This window comes from Neodiprion lecontei, chromosome 7 (assembly GCF_021901455.1).
Source record: "Neodiprion lecontei isolate iyNeoLeco1 chromosome 7, iyNeoLeco1.1, whole genome shotgun sequence".
Taxonomy (NCBI): domain Eukaryota; kingdom Metazoa; phylum Arthropoda; class Insecta; order Hymenoptera; family Diprionidae; genus Neodiprion; species Neodiprion lecontei.
Genome location: NC_060266.1, coordinates 7,301,697 through 7,322,833, shown reverse-complemented (window position 1 = coordinate 7,322,833; position 21,137 = coordinate 7,301,697). Strand labels below are relative to the sequence as shown.

General features: G+C 36.9%; 1 protein-coding gene across 1 annotated transcript in view; it reads right to left on the bottom strand.

Moving 5' to 3' along the window:
• The window catches only part of LOC124295603 (odorant receptor 13a-like), a 134,420-nt gene that overhangs the window by 99,778 nt on the left and 13,505 nt on the right, over window positions 1-21,137 (bottom strand). The gene's annotated exons all lie outside the window — the stretch shown is intronic.

The following is a 21,137-nucleotide window of genomic DNA, read 5'->3' as shown; positions in this document are numbered from 1 at the left end:
TCACTCGTAGAATGTGTTTTCATAAATTTGGTGGTAATTTGATGTTGTGGAGCAATAAATTGACATAGAGGCATTATTTAACTAAAAAAATTCAGTAAATCGAAGAAGTAGATAAAAATGTTGCAATAACTAGTAATCTACGTATAGCATTTTCGTACAATTCCAACAATATTCAAACCGTTGAAGTAGAATACACGTTTCACGAGAATTTTTTAAAAACCGTAAGATATGAAATTTCATTTACAACGCAGTCGAGGTGCTTTTGTATAATCGCAGCAATTGGTGTGGATTTTGTAACCAAACTGTTGAAATATTGAGTTCGTCGACAAAAGTTTCTCTCTTTTGAGATATTATATTTCTCATATTTAAGTTTTATTTTATTTATTTTAAAAGTGAAAGTTTTCATTTCCTTGCAACATTTGGTAAACACATTGTCAACCCTGTAGCGATTGCTTTTATAGTTTTCTAGAAGTAAGGATAAGAGTACTCGAACAGAGTCATAAAAACTAGGTATAATTTTAAGCATAGTATAGACCCTTAAATATATTTTTAACAATACAGCTACAGTAATATAGCTCCAAGGAGTCAGTTCACTCTGATCCTTCAGTCTGTCAAGACATACCTCCGATACTCTATTTTGAATAAAGTAACAATCTTCCTGTAATAAATCTTTAATTATTTAATAAAATTAATCACACCAACATCCATAATACCAACACAAACTGTGCTCGCGCAATTTCTGAGCTTTGAGGTATGTTGAACCGAGAGTTTGGAGCGATGCACGTCAAAGTATTGTCCGAATTTGCTTTACCAGAAAGCACTTTCTGTACCGCAGACGCAACTGTCACGGGCAAATTCAATCCACTGTCTTGGCCGTTTTCGGCCGTAAGCAACGTACACAAATCCATGGGATTAAACACAAACAGCGATATGTATAACTGGGATCAATTACGAGCTGCCTTCAGGCGATCAAACATTGTTACTCCGATAGCTTGCTTCTCTATTTTCTCAAACCTCGGACCTATCGTACCAAGCTAATAAGATATTGATAATTTGAAGCAAAAACAAAAATTATCATCAAAAGGTTTAAAATAATGAACGCAACGAACGCAAAAGTTTCTCTCGATGCTCGTGTTGACGAAAGGGGCCCACTTGAGAACAACGTCTCGCTTTCGGCGACGGTCACCCGAGCTGTTTATCTGAGGCGATAAGTGGCTAGGACAAAGGGCTAGTGAGTCCCACGAATCGCTAAGGGATCGAGACTTCGACCAGCGAGGCGACGATCACTTCTCGATAGAGTTGCAAACGAACAACATCGTCATCTTAAGACCAGGTTGAGTGATATAACAGGACGATCCTTAACACGTTAGCGGCTAGCTCGAGTGAAGAAAAGAGATGGGATCAGGACTTGCCGCGAGTAGTCTGGGGTTTAAATAACACGGTCAATAAGGCAACGGGAAAATCCCCCTCAGAATTATTGCTGGGTCTTAGACCTCGCAATGCGGTCGAGTCACAAATCCTCAATAGCATAGGAGAACCTCGGTACGATGATAACCGAGAAAAAACTCGAGAGGCAGCCGGTAAAGTTATGCGGCGGAATCAAAGCGAGCAAGAGGCAAGGTTCAATGAAAAGAGAGCTCCTCCCAGAAAATTTGATTGCGGAGACATTGTTGTAGCCAGACGTATTGTCTGTACGAACGATGGTGCGAGTTAAAAGTTGTTGCCAAAGTACGCTGGGCCGTATCAAATCACTGGGGTATTAGATCGTGATAGGTACGTCATCGAGGACGTCAAGGGTGCTCAGCGCATGCAGAAGCCGTACTGTGGCTTGGTTCCGGGCGAAAAACTAAAGCTTTGGAATACAGGAGTCAGTGACACCGAGTCGGATGATAGCGAGGAAGAGCTTCAGGTCCCAGGCCCTGCTGAGACGCGCAACGTGGAAGGTGAGCACTTGCAGCCCGTCCAGGTTTCGTCCTCAGGGGATGATGAATTATCAACCGGTCACGGATCCGGAATGACGGGGTGACCGGGTGACGATTGGCATTATGACGTCGTAACGACCGATCAACCGCGAGATGGCCAAGACCAGAAAAACGTTGGGAACGGAGAGAGAGTGGTATATTCGGTGCTCTAGCAGCCGAGAGCATAATGTCGGACAGTATAATAACATACATTGATAGAGTATGGTGTGCTATAGCGTAGTTGGCAAATGGCGGTCGCGGAATGAATAATGGTTTTTGGTGTGTTAAATATTGGACGAACGAAGTGTAAGATGTCAGTGAAGAGTCCTACGTCAGAGAAAAAGCAAAGAAAGAATAATGTCAGAAGCGCCAGGAGCGGTGCCGATCACGTTGAGTGGCCATCAGGGTACGCGAAACAAACGAATCTATGGAATTTATGGTTTTAAAAGGACCTATTTATTCAGGAAAAAATTCTCCCGCTGGGAAAAATTTTTAGCTGAACGCAACGAACGCGACAGAAAAACAAAAATTGTTATTGGAAACGAAAATATGTCGCAGTGACATCTGCCGACAGAATAATGCAATCCTCTGAGTGAGCTGTATTCAACTTTGAAAGACTTCTTTCGTTGCGTTTTTTACGGTGTGATGATTCTCTCTTCAGCAACCGAAGCGTCACAGCTTGCACCAAATTTTCCGTACTTCTGTATTCGCGTAAGTGACCTAAAACAATTTACGCGTATACCAGTTATTGCTGCCATATTGCTAAGCCACTCCCCCATGTTTATTCCCGATAAGGAAAAAATATGAATAATAATAAGCATCGATTTCGAAATAACACGACTCATACTTGGTAGACTGTTGAAAAATGTCACTGACAAAACTTCTCGGTGATTTTTGGAATTGAGTATTCAGACTCAAAGATAGTGTCATTCAATGTTAGTCAAAAGTAAAATTCATCCCGAAAAAAGAAAACCATAGTTTGGTTCCACGGACGCCATTTGAAAAAGTAATTAAAAATTTGTCAACTTCGAGGGCTCCAAATAGTCTGAATGCGCGTGAGAAATAAATTTTTATGGCCGAATCGGATACCTTGATCTCGAAGATACTTGAATCACATATTTTCAAGAGTAAATATTGGTCTGATACTCAAAAAACATTGAGTCACTTTACGAGGCCATTTCGCGAGTTTTCTCGGCCAATAAAGGTGGGAGTACCACATGAGCTTAATCGTCGACTCTCGCGTTACATTTTTGATCAGTCTGTACAAGCAATGGGTCCGGAAAATTTCCAGATCCTTCCCAGAATATCCTGGAAAAACCATCGAACCACTTACCGATTCCACCGCTTTCGATGGGTGACGGTCAAGAATGAAACGATGCACTATTCGCACACGATTATGCTTTTATTCGACGTTTCTAACATCATCAGGTTTCTTTAATGTAAAATGAATAACACGATTTTACATGAGAACAATACGGTGTTTACAATTTAACTTATGTACGAAAATGCCACTGTTTAATCTTATTGTTGAACTACTGTGTAAAATTCAAATATTCCAAACTTACATATATCGACATTATTTGGCACTTATTGTGTTTGTTACATGGTATTCAAGAAGGAAGTACGGATATCTCGTCTAAAATGCCGGAACAAAGAATCAAGACACCTTATAAACAGGACAACGAAATCATCAACATCAACGCAAACAAGATAAGAAATAGACAAATATTCCTTCTCAAATGTAAGCAATAAGGGTTGATTCCATCCTTTGTCAAATTTGAATTTAATAATATTGCTCACTTAAATAACGATAATTCTTTCAGAAAAGTCAGTAAAACAACTACAACGGATTGATCTCAATCTGGAAATAGCGCATAAATACCGTCAAGAAGTAGCAGCATTGAATAAAAAAAAACTTGATCAACAAATTGTTCAATTTCATGCAAACAATTCGAGTCTATGAGAACTGGATAGATTTAACGCTGACATTAAGAGCTCTGAAAGAACGTTTCTGAACATCAAATTGAACAACATCAAAAAACTTGATGCATAAGAGGTTAAAACGTGGCAAAATGTTGACGTACAAAAGAATTGGTGTGTTAATCTAACTAAGCACGAGATACCTGGTAACATTCACAATATGATAGCTCTTGGTCCTAAACATGTTATACCATGTAATAAAAAAGACATTCCTATTAATGAGCTAATATGTTCCGTTGAGACTGTTTTAGCATAAAAATATGTTATAACCAAGGATAGAGTTGGAGCGAATGTCGTAAGACAAGTGCTGGATGTTAGTAATTCAAGAGAGTGTAATTCTCTTTATAAAAAGGCACAAGCATTTCTTAGATCACATAAGGGCGTTGTTACTACGAAAGCGAATAAAGGCGATAGTACTGTCATTATGGACAGGAAAGATTATGTCGAAAAAAAACAAAAAAAAAAACTGAAGAAATTCCTAATCATACACAGAACTATAAAGCACGCAAAGACTTGACTAATGGAATAGCGAAACAGACCAATGATCTAACCAATAGCATAGCGATGGAGGGAAATTTTTGCAAACAAATCTATGGAGTAGCTATGGGATCACCAATTGGTCCGAGTGCAGGTAATTTGGTAATGGAAAAACTAGAACAAACTTCCGTCAATTCTTTGCCTTTCGAATTAATTTTCTACGAACGATACGTGGACGACACAATAACATGTGTGCACAAGGACAACATCCAATAACTAGTAAATGCATTTAATTTCTATCATCCACGTATAAAGTTGACGTATGAAATTGAAAAGAAAACAACCGAATTAGCATTCTGGATACGTGGTTAATTGACTACGAAGGAAGAGTGAAAACTGATTGATTTCACAATGAAACTTGGTCTGCCAGATACATTAACTATCAATCTCACCATTCGCTTCAATATAAGAAGATGGTGTAGCAATAGGCCTATTTGATGGAATTGGTACCAAAAACTCTGAATAAAAATGACTATACAGCAAAATTGATCTGGCATTTACAAGAACAACAAATAGAAAAACACTACGATAGTCGCATGTATAATAACGTTGATAACATTGATACTAAGGAAACGAAAAGGCTTGGATCAGTCCCGTTTATCGATGACCTGTCACAAAACATCAAAAAGACAACATTTCTAGAAAACATCAATGTCTCGTACAAAGTTACTATGTAACAGTCGAACGAGCCCGCCAAAATCACAACAAGAGTTCAATGTTGATCGTGTAAAGGCATGACCGTCGCGGTCGTGGCCTATGAATCTAGTCCTCACCGTTTCTGGCTCTCACTCCCTCTACGGCGACTGAACCGATAACACGTTCGAAAGATAAACATATACATCTGAAAATGGAGTGAACTTTTCGAAAACCCAATTTTATCGAAGACACATTAAATTATTAACGTTGAACAGTCACCTAAATTACACACCAAAAAAGGCAAATGTAAATAATAATGGAAATTACGAAGAGGCAGGAAATAGGATCGAATAAATCAACGGACGACACTGGACAAACACGAGGCTAAATCACGATCGGATCGCTATTGATAAGTTTACATTATACACATTACACATATTTATATTACATTTCCACATATTATCCAACTTTTATACAAGCAAGCACAACTTCACCATACACACGATAAGAAATGATGGTCTGTTTGTCTTTGTTCGCGTTCTTCCGTCAAACATTGACACGGAGATGTGGCGAAGGAGATGTACAAAATGATTTATTATTTTAATTTATTTAATTGTATCGTGATGGAAAACAGGCATTCCGTCACAACTAATAAGTTGAATCATATATTTACGTCTTGAAAATCAAAAACAGCCACACTGGAATGAACCAATGTTGTCTATAAAATCGATTGTAAAGATTGTGATAAATGCTATATCGGCCAATCGTCGCAACATCTAAAATAACGGATAGCTGTATACGGATATGATATTAAAACGCGCAATCCAGACATATCAGGGTTGGCTTGTCACTCGCTCGTGGATGGACAGAGTTTTAATTTAGAAAATACAAATATTACAGACAAAGAAACCAACTGGCATAAGAGGATCGTAAAAGAAATGATACATCCCACCAAAGCGAGGCAGTCAGCAGAAGAACTGACGTTGAAAATTTAAGTTACCTCCATTCTCACATTATATAAATTCTCAAGAGGAAAAGCATTGACTGTCGCGTAAACAATACATAAAAACATACCAACTCACGCGTAAATATATGGATGACTTTCAAAGATAGTTGTTATAATTTAACATTAAGAGAGTAGGCTTATCAGTATACGTAGGTATGTGGGTAGTCACTTCCTTTTTGAACACCATTTAACAAACACCATAAGTACCAAGTAATGTCGATACATGTAAGTTAGGAATATTTGAATTTTACACAGTAGTTCAACAATAAGATTAAACAGTGGTATTTTTGTACATTAGTTGAATTGTAAACACCGTATTGTTCTCGTGTAAAATCGTGTTGTTCATTTTACATTAAAGAAGCCTGATGATGTTAAAAACGTCGAATAAAAAGCATAATCCTGTGCGAGTATCGCATCTTTTCATCCTTGTCCGTCACTCGACGATATTGAATTGATGCAATAAATTACGTAAAATGTTTATTTCAACAGTTTTTGAATGCAGAGAACGATTCATTTAATTTTTCAATTCACGTCGATTCGTTTTGTATTATAATGATGGTCGATAAACGATTTTTAAAATCACGTTCCAACGAACAATCTTTGCTACGGAAAGAACCTGATCTTGTCGTATCCTAATCGAAATAATTGGTTAATCAATCAGTACGAATACAAAGACTCGGATGATCATCACGCTGCGTTAAAAAAACATGCATTGTCGTTAAATCACCAATATGATTTTGGCAGGGAACGGAGTATATGGTGGGGACAACTGAATCGATTACAGCTCTTATAGTGGACAAAATTTCGTCAAATCGTGCTTTCGTTGTAAATAAACACGTAAAAATTGAATATAAAAATGGTTCATAATAGTTGTTGCGTTGTTAATTGTAAAAATACAGGCAGAAATACTCAGTGCAAATGTTACGCATTTCCAAGAGCTAGTTGGAAAGTAGAGCAAAGAAAAAAGTGGATAAACAGAATTGAGAGAACAAAGTGAGTAATGTATAACCTATTTCTGTAGCATGCTCACTCAGACTAGTGTGTGTGTTTCACTCTACAAGTAATAAGTATTTTGTAAATATAAATACATTAAAAAAAATACATACATACACTTATATATATACGTTCTGCAAACTGCCAGGACCGTAAAGTATATAGATATTTTTTTATAGCGGCTTTTTATTTTTTTTAAACATATCTTACGATTTTCAAGCGTGATGTAAACATCAGATGTCGCTTAAACTAATCACCGATACGAATTCGTAGGTACGTGACTGACCTTCTCACTTGTCTTACATTTTTTCTATGGTTCTGTTTACTTTCTTCTTCTTATTTATGCTCACTCGTTACAAGAAATGGGTTACATTATATTTACTGACCTCTCTCCAACTCTCTTTCTGTAACGACCTTTGAACAGAGTACTCGTGTGTTCCGATTTCTGACGCGTTTGCGGTTGAATCATAAATAAACCCAACGGAGCGATGAGAAATAAGAAAAAAAAAGTGTCAACCAATATTATTTGACACAGAAAGTGTTGACAAGGTTGAGTCAATAATGAAACAACCTCTCTAGTTCATGTAATGTACAACAAGAATCTCAAAAAATCCAGTAATGAGACCGATTGGTTTTAACAATTTTGAAACAACGAATTTAAATGAAAAAGAAAATGATATTCGTTCGCGAAACTTTGAGAATATGACTGATCAATGCAAAATTTTACACTATGACAATTAAACCGAAATGACAAATCGACTTTATTGATCCTGGATGTTCCTAGTGAAATATATAAAGTCATGAGAGAAAATCAGTCAAAAATATTTATTCGCATACAACGTTGCAGACTTTACGACATGACTGGTGTCAAACCTTGTTACAATTGTGGTATGCTAAACCACAAAGGTAGCAAGTGTGATAAATAAGTCAAATGCCTGAAATGTGCTGGTAAACATGCTACAATGAATTGTAAAGGTAACTGTAAGAAATGTTGCAATCGCTCCGACAGCAACCAGAATTACAATACTAAGTATAAAATTGACTACTTTACGACTGACAGTTACGAATGTGACATTCTGAAAAAGAAAATAAAGAGAGATATTGACAACACGGATTATAGCGTTGAACCTATTTTACACAGATTTGTTGGTAAAACTGAATTTACAAAGAATAACACCGCAGTTAAAGAGAAACCTGATTTATCAACTGACGATGGAGGAGCGAATGATTCCAGCGACGATGAAGCGGGAATTACAAATTCTGAAACTACAAAGAAGAAAAAACTATCACCAAAGAAGAAAGTAAATAAGGATAATCTCTTTATCCAATAAAAAAGTTTCGAACAAATGAAAGAGAAGCCTGAAGCCAAAGAAGCCCGAATCCTATAATAACAATAGTATACGCACGAAGTTGGCGGTGGGATGAGGTAAGATGATAACAAAACAAAAAGCATCTCGCAAACAAAGCTTCCTTTGACAGCTGTCATCGGCTGTTTATGACAGTCTTTGACAAATATCTTTATAGGTATCTGTTTCTGACACGAAAAAAATAAACATGCAAATTATCAAGATGATTCCCGTCGACGCGCAGAGGTGAGACTGAGTATCGTTTCAAATATAGTGGATAATTGGTCTACATTTGCGGGCTTTATTAGAGGTCATGAGTAAAACGGTTCAACAATTAGGTCCCCTGGTGATTACAAATCACGTATGAACAAAAATGGAATTTACGGGGGAGAAGCAGGATTAGCTGCAGCTGCGGACATTTTTTAATCGTGTATCGCGGAGAACAAAGTCATCCACACCAAATCGGATCCCAAGATGAGAAACAATTCTCGCTACTCTTCAACGGCGACGGAGGCAGTGGACACTTTGATGTCTTGCAGAAACAGAATAAAATTCAGATAGTGAGTACAAAAATCTTTAAAAACTTCATTCGCCATAGCGTCTGCATTAATAACCAAGATGGGAGCTGATAAAGAAGAAAAGCTTTGGTTTATCAACCAATCCTCATGAACCTCATGAATAGTTCCGAGTAGCTTTAAAGAAACGTTCGATTCTTCCTCATGAGAACGGAAACTGACTCGGGCGAAAGAAGTTTCTGGGGAAACTTGCAAATAAACAATCAAATCTACCGTGAGCTCAGACGGCTGAAGGAGAAGACCGAAATTTTTTATCTATCAATGAGATTCGAAGTCAACTTCGAACTAAATGTGAAGTGAAAAATGGAAAAAAAATTGATTTGAAAGAAAGAGGGATTGATATCAATCATTTGTACTTATAAACCGGACACAGTAGACTCTATATCTCTATATGTAGATTAGACCTGTCCTTAAGAAGGGAAAAATCGAATTTTAATGGTCTTACCCCCCCAATTGGTTCGAAATAATTAAAAAAAACCCCACAGGCAGGGTCTTTTGAACCACTTAACGGGGTCACTAGAGAGCAAAAAAAAATCTCACTCGAAAAATAGACCTAGGAAAAATTGAATTACTAAGACTATTATTATATCGTGTAATCACAAAGAGAATCTATATAAATTATCGAAATTAAATCACAATAAGAAAGAACTGAGAGATAATTATAAGAATTATGCGAAAATTCTTGATAAAGTTATTAAAGATGCTAAATATAAGTTCAAGGAAAAACAGATTCTTAGATATAGTAAAGATCGAAAAAAACTTTGGGGCACTGTTAATTCCATAACAGACTGATAAGACTAATAAAAAAATCCCGTATAGAATATATAGTTGATGAAAATAATAGGGTAATTGAAAATAGTGTTAATTTAGCTGAAGAATTTAATAATTATTTCTGTAATATGGGAAAAAAATTGAGTGATAGGATCAATTGTGACAAATACAATAAAACGAAACTACCTGACTTTAAAAATAGTTCTATGTTACTTGATTATACGAATGGGCTATTCCGCGTCAACCGGATCAGTCATCTCTCAGATATTTTTTTAATTTGGCATGTGGATTGTGTAAGGGGAGTTAGATTTTTGTGCCAAAGCGCGAATCTCATAATGCAAAATTCGATTTTTTATTAACAATAACAAATTAGACTCCCATTTTTTTCAAAAATTCATAACTTCGGCAACAAATTAGATACAATTTTTTTTTTTTTTCCAAATTACGCGGAAAGCTCCATAGAATTTAAAAAAAAATACGAAATGGTAAAAAAAAGTTGTTATCAATTGTTTATTTAACAATTAATTTTTCAAAGATTTTTAAAACAGTGACCGACACGATCAAAAAATTTTTTTAAAATTCTGACATGTTCCTTGAACTGTACTACAACCTGTGAATTAATTCCAGAGGGGTGTTTTTCTTCGTTTTCGAGTAAAAAATCATTAAAGGTGTCGATGCGCATGAAATTGCGGCGCGTCGAGTCTCTACGTAATGGCGGGCGGCCGGTTGCCGTCCACCGCTACCCCGCGGCGGCGTCGCGGCGTTATTTTAGAGTCATTTTCACGATGTAGGACATGATTGAAAAATCTGAAAAAAATACTGTACCTTCACAAGGCCTGCTCAAAGCGATAAGTGAAGTTTCAAGAATGTGTTTTTCACCGTTTTTTTATTACAGAGATTCAAAATTTGTTATGACGCATTATGATTCAAACATGAATTACGAACACAGGTCAAGTGTTGTTCCAGGATATGGAATACCTGCACCTGTGCATGCGTCACCTAAATCCTTCACTATCCAGGTAGTCCAGGTAGGGTCACCACCTCGATTCCGCGAAGGGGTCATTTGGCTAAAGTCAGGTACATTGAATTGCACCTGCATTATGTTAGCCCCATTGGTGGAATTCAAGCAATTAGAAGAGTCGTTGGGTGGGTGAAGCACTATATTCCAGGATATGGAATACGTCCACCTGTGCATGCGTCACCTAAATCCTTCATTATCCAGGTAGTCCGGGTCACCACCTCGATTCCGCGAAGGGGTCATTTGGCTAAAGTCAGGTACATTGAAATGCACCTTCATTATGTTAGCCCCATTGGTGGAATTCAACCAATCAGACGAGTTGTTGGGTGGGTGAAGCACTATTCTGAACGAGTATAAATTTCGAGCATTTCAAAATGCATAACATTCAATCGAATACCAGTGTAGCGATCAGTGCAATACATCGTCTCATTCTTCACACAAGTAATTCATTTCTGAAAGCAATGTCTACAACAGATGTGAAACGGTGCTGTAATCCTTTCCAAAGAGTTGGCCATAATTGGGTGCGAAATTTGGTAAAGCCAGTGACACCAGCATTACGGAAAAAGTTTCCGGACCTAGGAGAATATGTGTGCATGGATTGTCGAATAAAATTGTACAAATGCAACACAATTACTCCATCTGATAAAAACGAGGTAAGTGATATGAATCATAATTATGCGAGTGGTGACGATCTTGTTTCACCTTCACCAATTAGTGAACAGAGCAGTGTGGAAATGTTTCTTGAGAATGATATCGGGCAAGAATTGTTGTGTGATGTGAAAGAATTGTTTATCAACGCGAAGTGTGTCGCGGACAAAATTAAATATCTCACAATGACTCCTCGTAGTTGGTCCATCAGAGAATTGGAGTTACAATTTGATTGTTCATATAGAATGGCTCGTAAAGCTAAAATATTGCAAAGTGAGCGTGGATTTGGATCCTCCCCAGATCCAAGACCATCTCGCACTCTTTGTGATGATGTTGTCTCTCATGTAGTGGAATTTTACTGTTCTGATGAAATAAGTCGGATCATGCCTGGTCAGAAAGATTTTGTCACTCTTCGCGATGTGGATGGTTCAAAACATCAAGTCCAAAAACGACTTGTTTTGTGTGATCTGAAGGAAGCTTACGCCGCGTTCAAGCAACAGCATCCGAATGATAAAATTGGATTTACAAAATTCGCGGAACTCCGCCCAAAGCAGTGTATTTTAGCTGGACCAACAGGAACACATACAGTTTGTGTTTGCAAAATTCACCAGAATGTGAAACTTATGTTGGTGGCGGTTAGCTCAATTTGTCAGACATTCAAAAGAACGTACCACGATTTGATAAAACAGATATCGTGTGACTCTCCAAATCCTTTGTGCTATCTCGGTGATTGTAGTAGTTGTCCAAGTTTTGATATGGTTACACACGAAATGGAAAGTTTATTCGACGATAATTTCGTAGAAAGTATTAGCTACAAACGGTGGACTCATACGGATCGATCTGTTTTAGAAACGATCACGCAAGAAACGGAAACGTTCCTCGAGACGCTAAAGGAACAGACGATAGCCCTCAAGAAACATGATTTCATTGCTAAACAGCAAAGTGCATATTTGAAAGACAGAAAACATCGTCTACAACCAGGGGAGTTCTTAGTTTTGGGTGACTTTGCTGAAAACTATGCATTTGTTGTTCAAGATGAAATTCAAAGCTTCCACTGGAATAACAATCAAGCTACCATCCATCCTTTTGTTGTGTATTATGTTGAAAATGAGGACTTAAAGCATAAAAGCTTCGTTATCATATCAGAAAATCTACAACATAATACAGTCGCGGTCCATCTGTTTCAGAAGAAACTAATCGGTAAGCTTTTTGAGTTCTTCGGTAGTGAAGTTATCAAGAAAATGATTTATTTTACTGACGGTGCTAGTGCACAATATAAAAATAAAAGCAACTTCATTAATTTGACTCATCATTTTGACGACTTCAATGTCGAGGCTGAATGGCATTTCTTTGCAACGTCACATGGAAAAAGTCCATGTGATGGCATTGGTGGAACTGTGAAAAGATTTGCTGCACGTGCAAGCCTACAGCGGCCCAATGAAAATCTTATTTTGACTCCAAGGCAATTATTCGAATGGAGTGTGAGTGCATTAAAAAATATCGCATTTGACTTCTGCAGCAACAGCGAACACGAAGAACATGAAAAATTATTGAAGCCGCGATTGAACCAAGCAATAACGGTTGAAGGCACTCGACGATTCCATTCATTTTTACCTCTATCTATAAAAACTGTAGAATGTAGGGTTTACTCTTCCTCTGATGAGTCATTTACCCGTAAATCTATGCGCTAAGATAGCCATGTAAGTTATGACGAAAACCTTTGCTCACATTTCTAAGTTTAATGCCCAGTTTGATCAAAGATTAATAGATTGTATCCATAGAATAAGCGATTTATTTGTATGAAATATATAATTGTAAGTGCGTTCATTTCGCAGCTTCCACATATCTTCGGGGGTGATTATAAGTACTAAAATAAGTAGCAAGTTATGTAATTATTATCATTTATGTGCACTCTCATGGTGCGTAACTGTTATTTTGAATCTCTGTAATAAAAAAACGGTGAAAAACACATTCTTGAAACTTCACTTATCGCTTTGAGCAGGCCTTGTGAAGGTACAGTATTTTTTTCAGATTTTTCAATCATGTCCTACATCGTGAAAATGACTCTAAAATAACGCCGCGACGCCGCCGCGGGGTAGCGGTGGACGGCAACCGGCCGCCCGCCATTACGTAGAGACTCGACGCGCCGCAATTTCATGCGCATCGACACCTTTAATGATTTTTTACTCGAAAACGAAGAAAAACACCCCTCTGGAATTAATTCACAGGTTGTAGTATAGTTCAAGGAACATGTCAGAATTTTAAAAAAATTTTTTGATCGTGTCGGTCACTGTTTTAAAAATCTTTGAAAAATTAATTGTTAAATAAACAATTGATAACAACTTTTTTTTACCATTTCGTATTTTTTTTTAAATTCTATGGAGCTTTCCGCGTAATTTGAAAAAAAAAAAAAAATTGTATCTAATTTGTTGCCGAAGTTATGAATTTTTGAAAAAAATGGGAGTCTAATTTGTTATTGTTAATAAAAAATCGAATTTTGCATTATGAGATTCGCGCTTTGGCACAAAAATCTAACTCCCCTTACACAATCCACATGCCAAATTAAAAAAATATCTGAGAGATGACTGATCCGGTTGACGCGGAATAGCCCGAATGAGAATGAAATTAAAAAAATGGTTGAGAAGATGAAAGTTAGAAAAGGGGGAGTTGATAATATTAATACTAAAGTGATCCAAGTTATTCAACAATAACGATGATACTGATGTGATAGCGAGCGATGATACATGGGAATTGGCGAGGATAAAAATGAATAAATATCTAAAGGAAGTTTTAAACTGGCTTGCTTTTGATAAGCTATCACTGAATGCAGAGAAAACAGTGAATATTACTTTTGGCAGTTACGAGGACAGTGTTCCTGATAATATACAAATTACAATTAATGACAAGTTGATGAAAAGAGTAGAGTTTTGCAGATATTTAGGAAATGCGTTAATCGCATTCTGTGAATTATAGCAGAGACACTGGGTTTATCCTAGTACCTCTGCAATATGCACTTTGTACTATTTGGATTTAATGAAAAAAAAAAGATGGCGGTATTTTATGGATTGACATTTCATTTTTTTATCAATTGATTAAGTTTTATAAGGTAAGTTTCCCTGATTTTTATTCATATTTTTATTATATATTATTAATGTTTGTTTCAAATTTGTCACCAACAAGACATTTGTAAAGAAATTGTTTCCAATACATGCATTAAATAATGTCCTGAGGATGACTCTAATCAGAGTCGAAACGTTGACTTGAAGTATTGTCGTTAACACTTTGACCTACGTATCCAAGATCCACCGCAACACTACGGATACAAAGTTTTCGATTTCAAAACATAACAAATTGTACAATATCTTCAAGACCCAATTGAAGAAAAATGGTTCAGCGTAAGTTTGATAATTAACAGATCAGTCTCACTGATTTGTGAGATGTTCTGTTACGAATGTATCATTGCTCACACGGAATGATTGTTTATCAGGCCAGCAAAATTCTAATTTTTGAAACACTCCAATAAAAATTTCTTAAGAACTTTACAAGTTAGAAGCTGTGTTTGGTTTTATTTTGTAGATAATCAAATTTACTACAAAAAAAAAAAAGAAAAAAGGATGAGACATTATTTACAGCCGGAGATGAAATACAGCCGGAGAAAGAGGTGAAAGTGAGACTTGACAAATTAGTGAGACAGGAGACTAGAGGACTAAGATCCTCCAAGTAAACGTTGGCGATTCAAACGAAAGCAGAACAACACGGCAAGAGAATTGTGTCATCACAGTACAGGTAAACAGATGCGATAATTCGCAGATCAAGCAGAATGATGGGAGAAATGATACCGAAATGCAAAAAAATACAAGTCGATCGAGTGATGGCGGAAGTGAAGTTGCAGCTTACAGAAACAAGATACTCGAAGGAATGTTCAGAGAAGCGATACTAAAATGTAAATTATAAAAGAAATACGTGGAGTCTATCTTGCGATGTAGGTATGAGGTGGATGAGAGATAGCTAGAAGAAATAGAAAAGGGCTCGGATATTTTCGACGATCAATAAAGGATAATAGAAAAAATTACAACGCGATGTCTTATAAGCTAGAGTGACAAACTACTTAACATCGGTATCGGAGAAGAAAGGTGATGAAAAAGATGTTGTACAATACGGAGCAATACTCCAAAGTCAAAGGACGATGTGTTTATAAAGTGCAGCGATTTAAGGTCGCGCACAAGGTAAGCTTACGATGTTATTCAATCGGATATATTAGGTGAGCGAACCAACATACAACCAAATCAGAGATGTGGAAAAGATAAAGAAAATATAATAAGAGACAAATATAAACTGTGAAAAATTGTAAGCCAATCAATTCACCGATCACTGCAGAGAAACAATAAATGATCAAATTCAAGTCAAACAAGGCAATTGAAGCTATTCAACAGTGAGCAAAAAGATAGTAAACTGCTGCTGTTCATCGATATCAGATGAATCAATCAATTCTAGCAAAGCAAGATCAAGAAAATAGGCAATACTCGCTACAAATTAAATAAGTGCTGACCGTTGCGAAGTCACTTGCGGTCAGGGTTGCAAATTTTTTAATCAAAAAGTAATGCGGTAACTATTACTTTTCCAATTCATAATGAAAATAATTTCCATTAAACCATTAAATTCGATGATTAAATTGTAATAATATTCATTGAATCATTAAATTTAATCTTTTAATGAAAACACTAATGCAATTAAAAAAGTAATGCATTGTTTGCAACCCTGCTTGCGGTATTAGATGAAACCCACGTTGCTCACGCAGAGCAAACCACCAGAGAAAGTACGAAAAGAGAAAAGATGTAGAAAAGATACGATACAAGTAACTTCGTGGCTTGACGAAATAGAAAAAAGAAAACCTTACTTACGAGAATAGAGCCAAATGCAGATGCAGGTGTAGAAAGCAGGTAGAGAAGATGTCTCTATTATCTATTTATACATTAAAGCCTTGTTTAACTAAAAAAATAGAGCAAATCTCAGAAACTGATCTGTCGTTGCAATTACCAAAAAAGGATCGACGATATCGCAAAATGGCTTACGCGTACCTCGTTTTTCGTTTGTTTTATCAAACAACCCTCACGAACCTCATGAATAGTTCCCAGTAGCCGTAAAGAAACGTTCGATTCTTCCTCACGAGAACGGAAACTGACTCGGGCGAAAGAAGTTTCTGGGGAAACTTGCAAATAAACAATGAAATCTACCGTGAGCTCAGACGACTGAAGGAGAAGATCGAAATTTTACATCAATCAATGAGATTCGAAGTCAACTTCGAACTAAATATGAAGTGAAAAATGTAAAAAAAATTGATTTGAAAGAAAAAGGGATTGATATCAATCATTTGTACTTATAAATCAGACACAGTAGACTCTATATCTCTATATGTAGATTAGACCTGTCCTTAAGAAGGGAAAAATCGAATTTTAATGGTCTTACCCCCCCAATTAGTTCGAAATAATTAAAAAAAACCCCACAGGCAGGGTCTTTTGAACCACCCAACGGGGTCACTAGAGCCATTGGGTTATACTAACTTGTCACATTAAAATGTATGAAACATAGAAACAAAAACATAATAAAATATTTGAGATTCCTCATAGAAACAAAAACAAACTTCAATAAATTTCGTATTGAAAAAAAAAAACACTTAAATAGTTCAGTTACTGTCACAGTTCATACAAACATAAAATGCACAGACACCAGAAGTGCACTTATCATGAGCCCAATCTCGGCAACTAGTGCATTGTACCCACTCTTCTCCTGGGAGACTGATTGAATGGGACTCAGCGCACACTAGACAAAAATAATCATCCTCTTTGGTGTCTGACGGAAGTTTTGTTTTCTTTACATTTTTTTCTTCTTCTCATTAACCTTTTTATTATTTTTCTTAACGTGACTAAATATTAGAAGTCATTTGAACATGACTAAACATGGCTCATTTGACCCCAATTTTTGTGTCTCAAATGACCCCTTTCCCGAATTTCATTTCATATGTCAAATAACAAAAAATTTATTGAAAATAATTTATTTATGAAACTTGAAACATTGACAGTAATCATGTTAAAATCACAATATACTTACTAACGTGAGAAATCAACAAAAAAAGAAATAAAAGAATGTCTAGTGAGCTTGTTAATAATAACTTCGATGTAATACAAGGTGAAACAATTATTTATAACTTTACTATGCTAAATAAGAAAATTGATATTAGTGATAATTTGATTATGCATGTTAGTGTGAGAAGTTTGAACGCTAATATTGGTAAATTGGAAATTATGTTGAAACAAATGTCTAGAAAACCATTAATAATTCTATGCACTGAAACTTGGAACTTAGATCATTATAGTTACTTTTCAATTGATGGGTATAAAATATATTACAAAGTAGTATAGATGTGACAGTTCTAGACCAAGCCATTACGTAACCATGTGACGTAACCGGCTGACGTGCCCACGGCGGCCATTTTGAAAATGGCGGTCATTTCGACGGCGGCCATTTTGATGGCGGCCGTTTTGATTTTTTTGATGGCAGCCATTTTGATTTTTTGATGGCGGCCATATTTGATTTTTTGATGGCGGCCACTTTGATTTTTGCTTAGTCAGACGAGCAGCCATTCACACAGCGGCCATTTTGATTTTTGCTTAGCCGGATGAGCAGCCATTTTGATTTTTCACCGTCCGACAGTTTGATAATATGATTTTCGCTATGACGTCATCGGCATAATCGACCGATTTTGCCGTCTGACGAGCAGCCATTCACACAGCGGCCATTTTGATTTTTGCTTAGCCGGATGAGCAGCCATTTTGATTTTTCGTCGGATGGGCGGCCATTTTGATGTTTATCGTCAGACAGTTTGATAGTGTGATTTATTTCTTGGTCGGACGAATAGCCATTTTGATTTTTCGCCGTTACCCGTAAACTTTCGCGCTAATAGTTTGCCTCGGGCGAAAAATAATATTTTCCACGTACTTCGAATACATTCTTGTGTGTTAATCGACCGGTTGGCGACATCGCAATTAGATAGGCCGGGAATGTTCACTACAATTAGACAGGTCGAGAATGTTGATGACAACCCGTAAACTTTCACGCTAATAGTTTACTCTCAGGGCGAAAATAATATTTTCAACATACTTCGAATACATTCTTTTCTGCTAATCGACCGGGTGGCGACACCGCAATTAGATAGGCTGGGAATGTTGATGGTGATCCGTAAACTTTGACGCTAATAGTTTACCTCCAGGCTTATTTCCCACTCGATGGGGTATATAAAACGTGGGCCTATTCCGATGATGACGCGGGCCTCGTCGTCTCTTCGCGTCGTGAACTGCACTTACTAGTGAAAAACAAGAAACCGATTGAAACGCGATGGATCTAACAAAAGTTAACCACGTCGGCCGTCTGGAGAATCCGGCAACCAAGAAGATGTCGGAACTTGAAATTGGAGCGGCGTACAACATCACGGGCTTACGGCTGGTCAAAACGAAATTTGGGGTATGTGTTCTGGCGACGATCGATGAAGATTACAACGTCTTCTTACCACCGAGAATCGCAAGGGTCCTGCAAGAAGATTCAAATCAGTTGGCTGAAATGTGCAACATGGCTGGGCAAAATCGCCTGCAAATGAAATATCTTGGTGGGGAATTCAACAAGCTCGAATTTTCATGCGGTTATGTGCCATAAATAAACTATGCGATCCCCAACCACCACCTCTACAAAAATTCATCCGCGAGGGGATGAAAGCAGGCGTGCTGGAGATCGAACTTTCGCCAACCGGATCCGAACGGGAGTTGTCACGAATCTCGGAAATATCAACCGGTACCAGCCTCTCGCTGCGGGGCTTTCGACATTCGTTGAGCCGCCCAAGGACATTCAGCGGAAGAGGGCGGTGGTGAACGTGAAAAACAAAGATGAAAGATGCCTTCTCTGGCCCATCACTGCAGCCCGCCACCCGGCCAACACTCCCACCGATAGAACTAACCATTATCGCCGCTTTATCTCCGAGTTGGACTGTACAGGTATCAAATTCGCCCCCCCCCCCCCCCCCCCCCACTCTACATGATGTGAAAAAGCTTGAGATTCCATACTGATACCTGGACAGACCGACACCCTCCCTTGGGGGTTTGTCCCAGCCCCCTGATAGCTATAGGATAAAACTGTACACGTTTAATTATTGTGAATATTTACGCTTGACGCCTCGGGCGATCCGCCATCATGCGGAAACGATTTGGACTGGATTTGAAAATGTGAATTCATATACTTGACATTTATTTATCTATTTATTTATTTATTTATTTATTTATTTATTCATTTATTTATTTATTATGCGAAAAATCAAAATGGCTATTCGTCCGACCAAGAAATAAATCACATTATCAAACTGTCGGACGATGAAAAATCAAAATGGCTGCTCATCCGGCTAAGCAAAAATCAAAATGGCCGCTGTGTGAATGGCTGCTAGTCTAACTAAGCAAAAATCAAAATGGCCGCCATCAAACAATCAAATATGGCCGCCATCAAAAAATCAAAAATGGCCGCCATCAAAAAATCAAAATGGCCGCCATCAAAAAAATCAAAATGGCCGCCGTCGAAATGACCGCCATTTTCAAAATGGCCGCCGTGGGCATGTCAGCCGGTTACGTCACATGGTTACGTCACCTGGTTACGTAATGGCTTGGTCTACAACTGTCATATCTATACTACTTAACAAGGACTGATTTTGTTTGCAACTTGAAGAAATTTCTCATAGAAAGTAAAAAATTGCAATAACCACCTGATAGTTGGTGATTCTAATATAAATATAATGAATCTAGATACAATAGGAAAGGAATTTTTTACTAGTATGCTTGAATATGGATATAAACAATGTTTTGAAACTACTACTAGACCTGAAGCAAATTTGGATACATGTACCTGCATAGACGATATTTTTATTAAAAAAAAACGATGTCGATTACAAAGCTATGAAATTGCTACCAAAAATAACTGATCATTACCCACTGTTACTGAGCTTGAGAAATGTAACTAAACAAATTCAAGTAGATAATAATATGAAAATACTTAGCTATCGCAAACTAAAAAGAAATGCAAAAAAAGTAGATCGGCTAAGACTAATAATGTACGATCCGAATTTTACAACAGGTCTTCTTATAGATGAAATTAAACATTGCATATCACATTCGTACAAAAATCTGAGAGTGAAAAAATCTAACTCGAAAAAAAGACCTAGGAAAAATTGGATTCCTAAGGCTATTATTATATCGTGCAATCACAAAGAAAATCTATATAAATTGTGGATATTAAATCACAATAAGAAAGAACTGAGAGATAATTATAAAAATTATGCAAAAATTCTTGATAAAGTTAATAAAGATGCTAAATATTAGTTCAAAGAAAAACAGATTCTTAGATATAGTGAAGATCGAAAAAAACTTTGGGGCACTGTTAATTCCATAATAGGTGATAAGACTAATAAAAAAAACCCGTATAGAATATACAGTTGATGAAAGTAATAGGGTAATTGAAAATAGTGATAATATAGCTGAAGAATTTAATAATTATTTCTGTAATATAGGAAAAAAATTGAGTGATAGCATCTCAATTGTGACAAATACAATAAAACGAAACTACCTGACTTTAAAA